This window comes from Oncorhynchus tshawytscha, linkage group LG12 (genome assembly GCF_018296145.1).
Source record: "Oncorhynchus tshawytscha isolate Ot180627B linkage group LG12, Otsh_v2.0, whole genome shotgun sequence".
NCBI classification, from domain to species: domain Eukaryota; kingdom Metazoa; phylum Chordata; class Actinopteri; order Salmoniformes; family Salmonidae; genus Oncorhynchus; species Oncorhynchus tshawytscha.
Genome location: NC_056440.1, coordinates 15,725,576 through 15,740,257, shown reverse-complemented (window position 1 = coordinate 15,740,257; position 14,682 = coordinate 15,725,576). Strand labels below are relative to the sequence as shown.

Genomic DNA, 14,682 nt, shown 5'->3' with positions numbered 1-14,682 from the left:
CATACACCAGCACACATTGGGCACAGGGGGCAGTGGATTATGGACATCACACGCTCTCCCCTGGACACTTTTTAATTGGTCATCCTCTGACCTGGACATTGATGGCCTCACATCACATGTGTGTGTGACAGTATTTTGGGAAGAGCTGGCACACTACTCTTTCCATCCTTTACACACACACACACACACACACACACACACACACACACACACACACACACACACACACACACACACACACACACACACACACACACACACACACACACACACACACACACACACACACACACACAGGTAACTGCCAAAATAACAGAAACCCCAACATAGTGTCTTAATATGGCATTCGGCAACCACAAGCTGCCAGAACAGCTTCCAATGACTTGGCGTATATTATACAAATGTCTGGAAGTATTGGAGGGAAGTGACACCATTCTTCCATGAGATATTCTTTAAATTGGTGTTTTGTTGATGGAAGACTCTATCTCAGGCTCCGCCCCAGGATATCCCATAAGTGTTCAATTGGAATGAGATCTGGTGACTGAGATAGCCATAGCCATTACATAGTTTTCACGCTCATCAACCATTCAGTGACGATTCATACCATGTGGATGGGGGCATTGTCATCCTATAGGGGCATAGCCATGGTAGCCAAAATAATGGCCTGCCCAGCATTTGTATACACTACCCTAAGCATGATGGGATGTTTTAATTGCGTAATTAACTCAGGAACCACACCTGTGTGGAAGCACCTGCTTTCAATATACTTTGTATCCCTAATTTACTCCTGTTTCCATTATTTTGGCAGTTACCTGTAGGTGTCACCAATTAACAAGACATTACAAACAGCCACAATCAAGACTTCACAAACATTCAACGAGTAGACAATACAGATATTAAAATATCTGACAGAAAACACATTTAAAACCTCTTAGGGCAAGGTGAGACGTCTGCGTCTCACATAGCCAACAGGAAATGGAAATGCGCAACGCCAAATGCTAATAGTACTTGCTAGAACTCAAACTTTCATTAAAACACACATGCAGGGTACTCAATTAAAGCTACACTCGTTGTGAATCTAGCCAACATGTCAGATTTTTTTGACAAACTTTGACAAAACACTTCAAACTACTTTTGTAAACCAACTTTAGGTATTAGTAAACGTTAATAATCGATCAAATTGATCACGGGGCGATCTGTATTCAATAGCAGCAATTCTTGAAATGATGGTCCATTTTCTCTCTCTCAAAACTTCCTGCTGTGTACTCGATAACAGGAAGTGCCTATTTCTCATCTCACCAAGGATTAACTTCAAACCAATTGACAGTACTGGCGACATCGTGTGGAAGCTGTAGGCATTGTAAACTGGTCGCTATCTATTTTCCCTTGCCATAGACAATACAGGCAACTGGCGGAAGGATATTTTTTTTTTTTTTGGTGAACAGTTTTCCTTGGGCTTTTGCCTGCTCCACACGTTCTGTTATAGTCACAGACACGATTTAACTAGTTTTAGAAACTTCAGAGTGTTTTCTATCCACACATACTAATCATATGCATGTACTATATTCCTGGCATGAGTAGCAGGATGTTGAAATTTTGTGCGATTTTTAACAAAACGTTGAAAAAAAAGACCCGATCTTTAAGAGGATTTATTAATTAATTAACATTCAGTTGATGCTTTCTATTTGCTGTCCAGTCGTATTGTCTATCGCACTAGATGTTCCTTTATTTTTTTCTTGAAGGTAGATTTACTTTTTTGCCTGAGAAATATGGACTGGTAAAGTGTTCCATTCAGCTATGCCTCTATATAAAAGTGTAGATTTAAGGAAATTTGTCCTTGGCTTGGGTTGTCTTAGCTGCCCTGAATTTGCCTGTCTGGTTTGGTGATTATGTGTGTTGCTAGTATATACTAACTGGATGGAAAAATACTGTGTTTTTTTTAAAAATATAACATTCCTAAAGAAAATCTGTAACGGTTCTCCTCGTCATCTGAGGAAGAGTAGTCAAGATCGGACCAATGCACAGCGTGGTTTGTGTCCATGTTAATATTTAATAAATCAACTGAACACTGAATAACAAAACAACAAAGAGAGTGAACGAAACAGTCCTGTAAGGTGCAAACACACAAAACAGAAAACAACTACACACAAAACATGTGGGAAAAACAGGCTACCTAAATATGGTTCTCAATCAGAGACAACGATTGACAGCTGCCTCTGATTGAGAAACATACCAGGCCAAACACATAGAAAACCAAAACTAGAACACATAGAATGCCCACCCCAAATCACGCCCTGACCCACCTAAACAAGAAACATAACAAAGGAACTAAGGTCAGGACGTGACAAAATCAGAAGACTGGATAGTAATTTGTTTTAAAAGTGAAGCCAATGAGAGATTCGGATGCATTTGGATAATAGTCATACTGTTAGAGTCATGAAGAGCTAATCTAGCAGCCCTGTTTTGAGCCATTTGAAGCGTTTTTATATCTTCAAATCAAATCCAATTTTATTTGTCACATACACATGGTTAGCAGATGTTAATGCGAGTGTAGCGAAATGCTTGTGCTTCTAGTTCCGACAATGCAGTAATAACCAACGAGTAATCTAACCTAACAATTCCACAACTACTACCATATACACACAAGTGTAAAGGGATAAAGAATATGTACATACAGATTTATGAATGAGTGATGGTACAGAACGGCATAGGCAAGATGCAGTAGATGGTATAAGAGTACAGTATATACATATGAGATGAGTAATTTAGGGTATATAAACATAAAGTGGCATAGTTTAAAGTGGCTAGTGATACATGTATTATATAAAGATGGCAAGATGCAGTAGATGATATAAAGTACAGTACATACATAGACATTTGAGATGAGTAATATAGGGTATGTAAACATCATATTAAGTGGCATTGTTTAAAGTGGCTAGTGATACATTTTTACATCAATTTCCATCAATTTCCATTATTAAAGTGGCTGGAATTGAGTCAGTATGTTGGCAACAGCCACTCAATGTTAGTGGTGGCTGTTTAACAGTCTGATGGCCTTGAGATAGAAGCTGTTTTTCAGTCTCTCGGGCCCTGCTTTGATGCACCTGTACTGACCTCGCCTACTGGATGATAGCGGGGTGAACAGGCAGTGGCTCGGTGGTTGTTGTCCTTGATGATCTTTATGGCCTTTCTGTGACATCGGGTGGTAGAGGTGTCCTGGAGGGCAGGTAGTTTGCCCTCGGTGATGCGTTGTGCAGACCTCACTACCCTCTGGAGAGCCTTACGGTTGTGGGCGGAGCAGTTGCCATACCAGGTGGTGATACAGCCCGACAGGATGCTCCCGATTGTGCATCTGTAGAAGTTTGTGAGTGCTTTTGGTGACAAGCCAAATTTCTTCAGCCTCCTGAGGTTGAAGAGGCGCTACTGCGCCATCTTCACAACGCTGTCTGTGTGGGTGGACCAATTCAGTCTGTCCGTGGTGTGTACGCCAAGGAACTTAAAACTTACTACCCTCTCCACTACTGTCCCATCGATGTGGATAGGGGGGTGCTCCCTCTGCTGTTTCCTGAAGTCCACAATCATCTCCTTTGTTTTGTTGACGTTGAGTCTGAGGTTTTCGTAGCAGGCCGTATCAGGTTTTTGTAGCGGGCCGTATCAGTGGCACTGTATTGTCCTCAAAGCGAGCAAAGAAGTTGTTTAGTTGTCTGGGAGCAAGACATCGTGGTCCGTGACGGGGCTGGTTTTCTTTTTGTAGTCCGTGATTGACTGTAGACCCTGCCACATACCTCTCGTGTCTGAGCCATTGAATGGCAACTCCACTTTGTCTCTATACTGACACTTAGCTTGTTTGATTGTCTTGCGGAGGGAATAGCTACACTGTTTGTATTCGGTCACGTTTCTGGTCGCCGTGCCATGATTAAAATCAGTGGTTTCTGTCTTTTGGCTGGGAGCAAAACAATGGAGTCGTGGTCAGATTTTCCAGAAAGGAGGGCGGGGGAGGGCTTTGTATGCGTCGAGGAAGTTAGAATAATAATGATCCAGGGTTTTGCCAGCCCGGGTCGTGCATTCGATATACTGATAAAATTTAGGGTGCCTTGTTTTCCGATTAGCCTTGTTAAAATCCCCAGCTACAATGAATACAGCCTCAGGATATGTGGTTTCCAGTTTACGTAGAGACCAATGAAGTTCTTTAATTGTCGTTGATGTGTCTGCTTGGGGGGGGATATACATGACTGTGATTATAATCTAAGATAATTCTCTTGGTAGATAATGCGGTCAGCATTTGATTGTAAGGAACTCTAGGTCAGGTGAACAAAAGGACTTCAGTTCCTGTATGATGTTATGATCACACAACGTCTCATTAATCGCAAGGCATACACCCCCGCCCTTCTTCTTACCAGAGAGATGTTTGTGTCTGTCGGCGCAATGCATGAAGAAACCAGGTGGTTGTACCGACTCTGATAACGTATGCCGAGTGAGCCATGTTTCCTTGAAACAAAGAACTTTACAATCTCTGATGTCTCTCTGGAAGGCAACCCTTGCAACTGTTAGGACCAGTGAATGCAGATTTTTTTATCCTTAGGTAGTAAAATAACCTTTTCCAGACTTCTGGGCACACCCCATACATCAAGCATTAATTAAAAATATGAGAGATTGGGGGAGATATTTGATTAGCTGTAAATCTTAGCAATTTGCCGTCACCTGTACCAGGTGACTTGCCATCCGAAAGAGACAACAACCATCCTTTCCACCTTATCCCTTTCAACTTGGTGAAATTCGAACATGATTGCCTCTCCTTCATAATACAATATTTTGTAAGGGTATATGATATGGAGCCATCAGTTGGAATCATAGCATTCCTCAACTTGTCCACTTTGCCTGTAAAATATGAATTAAAGTAGTTTGCGATGTCATGTGGTTTTGTAATAAATACACCCTCTGATTCAACAAAAGAGGCAGACATGTTTGAAATCCTACCCGTTATAGTGTTCAACATTCTCCACAGCTTTTTCCCATCACCCTTTACTTCATAAATGTTGTGCTGATAGAATCCGTTCTTCTTTCCTTTGTTTTGCTTGGTCACAAGATTTCTGCATTTAAAAGAACTTTGCTTATCAAACAGAGTGCCAGATTTGTCTGCTACTTTTTTTTGGCATCATAACGTTGAATCATTACATTTCTGAGCTCATCATCAATCCATGGGGCACCATTTGACCTCACCGTGTATTTTCTTAAAGGGGCGTGCTTATCACCTATACTCAGAAATAATTTCATATCAAACCTAGTGACATTTCAGGATCATCCTTACTGCACACTTCTAACCATTGCACATTCTTAATCTCATCCACAAATGAGTCCTGATTGAACCCTCTGTAGGACCTTCGGTAGATTATTTTAGGGCCAGCCTTTTGGTATTTTAGTTTTCCTAGTGAGTGCAACAAAGTTATGATCACTGCAACCTATTGCCATTGATACAGCTTTGGAACAATGTTCAGCCATGTTAGTAAATGTGATTGATACAAACATTTCACAAATTACTTCAAGATATTTCACATCAGCATTAGGTGGCCAATAGCAGCAACCAACTAGTATAGGTTTCCAATGTGGTCAATGCACAACTCTACTGTAGCCCCAACTCTACTGTACCCCCTCTAATCCATTCAACATTAAGTCCTTACGTTGTGTTGCTGGAATATGATTCTGGATGTAAACTGCAACTCTACTGTACCCCCATATCTATTTCTGTACCTCCTGAACAAATTGTTATCCATGTATAGAGATCTCAGCCGCCTCAAAAGAAGAGTCCAAGAGACTCTTTGACATTGCCAATGCATGAATATTGTTTGACTGCACTAAGACAGCATATTTCATGAATTTTGTTCCTTAAACTGTATATATTCAAGTGAGCAATTAACAGACCTTTATTTGGTAGATTTGCAGTATTTATATGTCCAAACATGATATGCTATGTCACCTCGTTCTCTTGCAGCCTTCATAGCTAGTATTAGTTCCTTTCTTCTTTGACAGACTGCATCTGAGAAATCCTCATTGATGAAGATGAAGGACCTTTTAAGGCATTTGGCTTTTTCAAGGACTGCAAGCTGATAGGTAGTGTAGTGACTTGCTGCTCTTAGCGGTCTGTGTAGCACTCCCTGGTCAGTGATCTCTTTACACCAGCCTGCATCCACTGTCTCTATGGTACTGCTGTACTGACCGATCGCTATCAGAGCTATGGAGACACAGAAGATATTAACACAATGTCAGTTAAGCAGCCAAATGCTTATCGACATGAGAGAGAGAGGAAGAGATAGGGAGAGAGAGAAATATATATGATTATTTACCTTCCCTTTTGTACTTTAACTATGTGCACATCATTACAACACTATACATAGACATATTGTCACATTTGAAATGTCTTTATTCTTTTGGAACTTTTGTGAGTGTAATGTTTACTGTTCATTTTTTATTATTTGTTTCACTTTTGTTTATTATCTATTTCACTTGCTTTACAATGTTAACATATGTTTCCCGTGCCAATAAAGCCCTTTGAATGTAAAGGAGTGAGAATGTATGATCAGTCCTGTGGTTTATTCTGGGTGACAGTATGGATAATAGAAAGCTGTACCACAGCTGAATCCACAGATGACATGATGACGATAATGAACAGACTACACACACGCACGCAAGTAACATAAACAAGCCCACGCACGCACAGGCACACAGATTCCTCTCAAATAAAACTAGGACAATTCATAATGAATGAAGCAGGGTTTGGGTCAATTCTGAATTGAGTTACAAACTGAGAGAGAGAGAGAGAGAGAGAGAGAGAGAGAGAGAGAGAGAGAGAGAGAGAGAGACCTGAGAAGCTAAGAACAGGGTCCCAGTGGCGTAAAGTACTTAAGTAAAAATAATTCAAAAGTGAAAAGTACTATTTAAGTAGTTTTTGGGAGTATCTGTACTTTGCTATTTATATTTTTGACAACTTTTACTTCACTACATTCCTGAAAGAAAATAACAGGACAGGTAAAAGGTTCAATTCACACACTTATCAAGAGAACATCCCTGGTCATCCCTACTGCTTCTCATCTGGAGGACTCACTAAACAAAAATGATTTGTTTGGAAATGATGTCTGAGCGTTGTTTTTCCACCACTGATCAGAGGATGTCGCTGCGTGATCCACTGTGTCCCTACATGTTCATAGTGAAACACAGACCTCTCATTTTGGAACATGGCCCTTTTTGTTTCTTCGTAGCACAGTTTGAATAGTTACAGTGTGTTTGGAAACAAACACATATGTACGCACACACACACACACACACACACACACACACACACACACACACACACACACACACACACACACACACACACACACACACACACACACACACACACACACACACACACACACACACACACACACACACACACACACACACAAGGCCTGTCCTTTCCAATCAATCCTCAACCTGTCAATTTCTGGGCAGATGGAGAAGTGGAGTGCTGCTCTGTGATCGATTAGGAGTGTCTTGGCTTTGTTCTCAACACACTCACGCCATCACTAATGAGTGAAGGATGAGAGGGGGATAAAAAAGGGATGAAAGAGGAGGTGAAAGACAAAGTCAGCCTTTGACTGCACACTCTCTTATGTACTTAGCCTTAATGTTGTTTTCCCTGAATAGCATTGATCTCAATTGCCTTCCTCACCGCTCACCAAAAAAACACTTAATCGATTGTCCATCACTGTGCGTGAACTCACGAGGCTCAGAGCCAGAGTGCGCTGCTTATATCACTGCGCCACCACAGTTCACAAAGCTATAGCTGTGGGAAGCATTAGAGTCAACATGGGCCTTGCATCCTTGTGGAATGCTTTCGACACCTTGTAGTCCATGCCTCAATTAATTGAGGCTGTTCTGGGGCTAAGGGGGGGGACGACAACACCAATATTAGGAAGGTGTTCCTAATGTTTGTTATAGTCAGTATACATGTGTGGGTATCTATCCTAAGACAATGCTAGGCTACAGATAACCAGGAGTGGATGATGTATGGTTTTTATTATTTATGTTAACTGTAGTAGTTGATTTGATCCAGGGTGATAATTGCTTTAATCTCTTTGTGCCCTGAGGTGAAGCTATTGTAGGTTGTACTGTACACACCAACTGTACGGAGAGAGAGAGAACTACAGATAAGATCAACTTGGCCTGCCACACTGGGCTCAGAGAAGCAAAGCAACACAAATACAAACAAACACACACATGCATGCCTGCATTCACTCTTTAACACACACACACACACACACGGACCCACACACATAGAAACTAAGGCAAATACACCCACAAGCAAACAAACCGAGACAAATTTACTCGGACTACATCTTTCTAACACAATTCCAATAAGGAATGGGAAATAAAAACACATGTATCTGTGATAGTATTACTCACATACACATACCATAGGTAAGGTAACACATGGACACGCACACTCAAACAAGTGAACAGACATATACCCAGGCAAACACAATTACATTTTCGGTCAATACTAAACTAGGAGAAATCCATTCTTCTCAGGCATCGTGAGATAGCGGATTCTGCCAAAGACAAACCTGGACATTCTTACATTTTCCCTCAACTCATTATAAAGATATACAGTACGTCTTGTCTTATTGAAATATATGATCCAGAAGTATCATTAATGTAAGGAGAGAGTAGGGAAACGTAGGATTGTACAAAGAAATACACACACGAAGCAACACACACATACACACAGTAACACATACTCAAAACGCGCAATACCAAAGCAAATGGACACTATAAATAAATGGGCTGAGAATTGGTCTGAGATTTCTGTGGATTCCAATTAAATTCCAATAAAAAATTAGGAAAGACACGTGAATACCAGAATAGTTTTTATTCAGGAAGCCGGCAACTCTGTTTCCTGGAAACCTTGCATGCTCAGTTAGTGCTAGGCAGAGATCACTTGTGGCTCAGTAGACGAGGAGGGTCAGTGACACACCAAGGTCAGCTTCAATTCCTGCTATTTCAAAAATAAGAATAACAAAAATAATGACTTTAGCCAGATTAGCACCTCATTCCAGAGAAGTCTTTTAGTAGCACAGACACATCTACATTTACACTCTCTCTCTCTCACACACACACACACACACACACACACACACACACACACACACACACACACACACACACACACACACACACACACAGACACATTTACATTTACGCTCTCTCTCACACACACACACACACACACACACAGACACATCTACATTTACGCTCTCTCACACACACACACACACACACACACACACACACACACACACACAGACACATCTACATTTACGCTCTCTCACACACACACACAGACACATCTACATTTACACTCTCTCACACACACACACACACACACACACACACACACACACACACAGACACATCTACATTTACGCTCTCTCACACACACACACACACACACACACACACACACACACACACACACACACACACACACACACACACACACACACACACACACACACACAGACACATTTACATTTACGCTCTCTCTCACACACACACACACACACACACAGACACATCTACATTTACGCTCTCTCACACACACACACACACACACACACACACACACACACACACACACAGACACATCTACATTTACGCTCTCTCACACACACACACAGACACATCTACATTTACACTCTCTCACACACACACACACACACACACACACACACACACACACACACACAGACACATCTACATTTACGCTCTCTCTCACACACACACACACACACACACACACACACACACACACACACACACAGACACATCTACATTTACGCTCTCACACACACACACACACACACACACACAGACACATCTACATTTACGCTCTCTCACACACACGCACAGACACATCTACATTTACACTCTCTCACACACACACACAGACACATCTACATTTACGCTCTCACACACACACACACACACACACACACACACACACACACACACAGACACATCTACATTTACGCTCTCTCACACACACACACACACACACACACACACACACACACAGACACATCTACATTTACGCTCTCTCTCACACACACACAAACACACACAAAGACACATCTACATTTACGCTCTCACACACACACACACACACACACACACACACACACACACTTCACAAAGTAGAGATCATAGAAGGAGGAAATTGTCTTCCCTGACTTATAATGATTTCCTGTCTGAAAAATAGATGAAGTGATACGCAAGAAAAGGTAAGGTGAAAAAGTGAGGGATAAGGGAGGAGAGGAAAGAATCCCATCATTTTTCTAGCAGTAGGTGTGACTACAGAGAGAAGGTAATGGAGACACACTCCACTTCTCTCTCTCACAATTCAATTCAATTAAATTGAAGGGGCTTGATTGGCATGGGAAACATGTGTTAACATTGCTAAAGCAAGTGAAGTAGATAATATACAAAAGTGAAATATACATTAAACATGAACAGTAAACATTACACAAACAGAAGTTCCAAAATAATAAAGACATTACAAATGTCATATGTACAGTATATATACAGTGTTGTAACGATGCACAAATGGTTAAAGTACAAAAGGGAAAACAAATAAGCATAAATATAGGTTGTATTTACAGTGGTGTTTGATCTTCACTGGTTAACCTTTTCTTCTGGCAACAGGTCACACATCTTGCTGCTGTGATGGCACACTGTGGTATTTCACCCAGTAGATATGGGAGTTCATCAATATCGGGTTTGTTTTCAAATTCTTTGTGGATCTGTGTTATCTGAGGGAACTATGTGTCGCTAATATGGTCATACATTGGGCAGGAGGTTAGGAAGTGCAGCTCAGTTTCCACCTCATTTTGTGGGCAGTGTGCACATAGCCTGTCTTCTCTTGAAAGCCAGGTCTGCCTACGGCGGCCTTTCTCAAAAGCCACGCTTTGCTCACTGAGTCTGTACATAGTCAAAGCTTTCCTTAAGTTTGGGTCAGTCACAGTGGTCAGGTATTCTGCCACTGTGTACTCCCTGTTTAGGGCCAAATAGCATTCTAGTTTGCTCAATTTTTTTATTAATTATTTCCAATGTGTCAAGTAATTATCTTTTTGTTTTCTCATTATTTGCTTGGGTCTAATTGTCTTGCAGTCCTGGGGCCCTGTGGGGTGCGTTTGTGAACAGAGCCCCAGGACCAGCTTGCTTAGGGGACTCTTCTCCAGGTTCATCTCTCTGTAGGTGATGGCTTTGTTAAGGAAGGTTTGGGAATCGCATCCTTTTAGGTGGTTGTAGACATTAATTTAGATAATTAGCGGGTATTGGCCTAATTCCGCTCTGCATGCATTATTTGGTGTTCTACGTTGTACATAGAGGGTATTTTTGCACAATTCTGCATGCAGAGTCTCAACTTGGTGTTTGTCCCATTTTGTGAATTCTTGGTTCGTGATTGGTCACAAACATAAAGGGCAATGGGTTATTTTACTAATTCAAGTATTTTTTGCCAGATCCTAATTGGTGTGTCAAATTTTATGTTCATTTTGATGGCATAGAATGTCCTTCTTGCCTTGTCTCTCAGATTGTTCACAGCTTTGTGGAAGTTACCTGTGGCACTGATGTTTAGGCCAAGGTATGTATAGTTTCTGTGTGCTCTCGGGCAACGGTGTCTAGATGGAATTTGTATTTATGGTCCTGGCGACTGGACCTTTTTGGAACACCATTATTTTGGTCTTACTGAGATTTACTGTCAGGGCACAGGTCTGGCAGAATCTGTGCAGAAGATCTAGGTGCTGCTGTAGGCCCTCCTTGGTTGGTGACAAAAGCACCAGATCATCAGCAAACAGTAGACATTTGACTTCAGATTCTAGTAGGAAGAGGCCGGGTGCTACAGACTTTTCTAGTGCCCTCACCAATTTGTTGATATTTTTGTTTAAGAGGGTAGAGCGTAAGCTGCATCCCTGTCCCACCACACAGCCCTGTGGGAAGAAATGTGTGTGTTTTTTGCCTATTTTAACTACACACTTGTTGTGTACATGGATTTTATAATGTTGTATGTTTTTCCCCTAACACCACTTTCTATCAATTTGTATAGCAGACCCTCATGACAAATTAAGTCAAAGGCTATTTTTAAATAAACAAAGCATGAGAAGACGTTGCCTTTGTTTTGGTTTGTTTGTTTGTCAATTAGGGTGTGCAGGGGGAATACGTGGTCTGTCATACGATATTTTGGTAAAAAGACAATTTGACTTTTGCTCAGTACATTGTTTTCACTGAGGAACTGTACGAGTCTGCTGTTAATGATAATGCTGAGGACTTTCCCAGGTTGCTGTTGACCCAAATCCCATGGTAATTATTGGGGTCAAATTTGTCTCCACTTTTGTGGATTGGGGAGATCAGTCCTTGGTTCCAAATGTTGGGGAAGATGCCAGAGCTAAGGATGATGTTAATAAAAAGTTTAAGTATAGCCAATTGGAATTTGTTGTCTGTATATTTGATCATTTCATTGAGGATACCATAAACACCATTGGCCTTTTTGGGTTGTAGGGTTTTTATTTTATTCTGTAGTTCATTCAAAGTAATTGGAGAATCCAGTGGGTTCTGGTAGTCTTTAATAGTTGATTCTAAGATTTGTATTTGATCATGTTTATGTTTTTGCTGTTTGTTTTTTGTCATAGAGCCAAAAATATTGGAGAAGTGGTTTACCCATACATCTCCATTTTGGATAGATAATTCTTTGTGTTGTTGTTTGTTTAGTGTTTTCCAATTTTCCCAGAAGTGGTTAGAGTCTATGGACTCTTCAATTACATTGAGCTGATATCTGATCTGCTGTTCCTTCTTTTTCCTTAGTGTATTTGTGTATTGCTTTAGTGATTCACCATAGTGAAGGCGTAGACTCAGGTTTTCCTGGTCTCTAGGTTTTTGGTTGGACAGGTTTCTCAATTTCCTTCTTAGATTTCAGCATTCTTCATCAAAACATTTGTCATTGTTGCTTGTTTTCTTTGGTCTTCTATTTAAGATTTTTTCGATTTGATAGGGAAGCTGAGAGGTCAAATATACTGTTAATATGTTCTACTGCCAAGTTTACACCTTCACTATTACAGTGGAACGTTTTGTTCAGGAAGTTGTCTGAAAGGAATTTAATTTGTTGTTGCCTAATTGTTTTTTGGTAGATTTACAAACTACATTCTTCCATCTATAGCATTTCTTAATATTACTCAGTTCCTTTGGCTTTGATGCCTCACAATTGAGTATTGCTCTGTTCAAGTAGACTATTATTTTGCTGTGATCTGATAGGGGTGTCAGTTGGCTGACTGTGAACGCTCTGAAGAACTCTGGGTTGAGGTCAGTGATGAAGTAGTCTACAGTACTACTGCCAAGAGATGAGCTATAGGTGCACCTACCATACGAGTCCCCTCAAAGCCTACGATTGACTATGTACATACCCAGTGTGCGACAGAGCTGCAGGAGCTGAGACCCATTCTTGTTGGTTACGTTTTTGGTTTTCTCTCTCTCTCTCTCTCTCTCTCTCTCTCTCTCTCTCTCTCTCTCTCTCTCTCTCTCTCGCTCTCTCTCTCTCTCTCTCTCTCTCTCTCTCTCTCAGGAAGCCATGGCATCAGCTAATAGGGATCCTAATAACATTCACTGGGAGAGAGTGTGTATGAGCATGCATTCATGCATCCTTTCTCTCCCTCTCTCTAAGCCGTGGCGTTAGCTAATGGGGATCCTAATAAATCCTGTTAAGGATAGGGCTGACTACTGCCCCCTTTGGAGGAATTGCGTGCCCATAGTAAACAGAAGAAAAATCTGTCAAAAATTGCTAATATATGCATATAATAAATATTATTGAATAGAAAACTCTCTAAAGCTTCTAAAACCGTTCAGATTATGTCTCTATGTAAAGCAGAACTCTCAGGGCAGCCATTTTCCAAAACTCTCTCTTGGCAACAGAAAAGTTGGGACAACTTTGACGTCATCGCCCCCACCCTTCCCAACCAGCTACAGATCTGGGAACAGTTCCTATCTCTTCAGTAACATGTCCTATTACTGTCATCTGATGAAGATTTTCAAAAGGTTAGTGAATTATTTTTCTTTTAATCCTGCGGTTGTTGATTGCATATTTTGTTCAACGTGGCTAATTCAAATTAGCTGTGTCTTTGGTGGTGGTTTGACATAAATATGTGCTATGTTTTCGCCGTAAAACATTTTAGAAATCTGACTTGCTGGCTAGATGAACAAGGTGTTTATCTTTCATTTGAGCTATTGGACTTGTTAATGTGTGGAGGTTAAATATTTCTAAGAATATTTTTGCGTTCCATGCGCCACGTCCCAGTTAACGTTGGTTCCCAACTGGGAACCTGAATCTGTAACATTCAAAATTCAAATTTAAAATTCAGCTAAAATAAAATTCCAACTTCAAAATCTCTCACTCTCTCTACCTCCTACTCTGTCTCTATCCCCCTCTCTCTCACTCTCTCTACCTCCTACTCTGTCTCTATCCCCCTCTCTCTCACTCTCTCTACCTCCTACTCTGTCTCTATCCCCCTCTCTCTCACTACCTCCCCCTTTCTCTCACTGTGTCTACCTCTTACTCTGTCTCTATCCCCATCTATCTCTCTACCTCCTACTCTGTCT

General features: G+C 41.0%; 1 pseudogene; it reads right to left on the bottom strand.

Moving 5' to 3' along the window:
* The window catches only part of LOC121847900, a 581,625-nt pseudogene that overhangs the window by 32,779 nt on the left and 534,164 nt on the right, over positions 1 to 14,682 (bottom strand).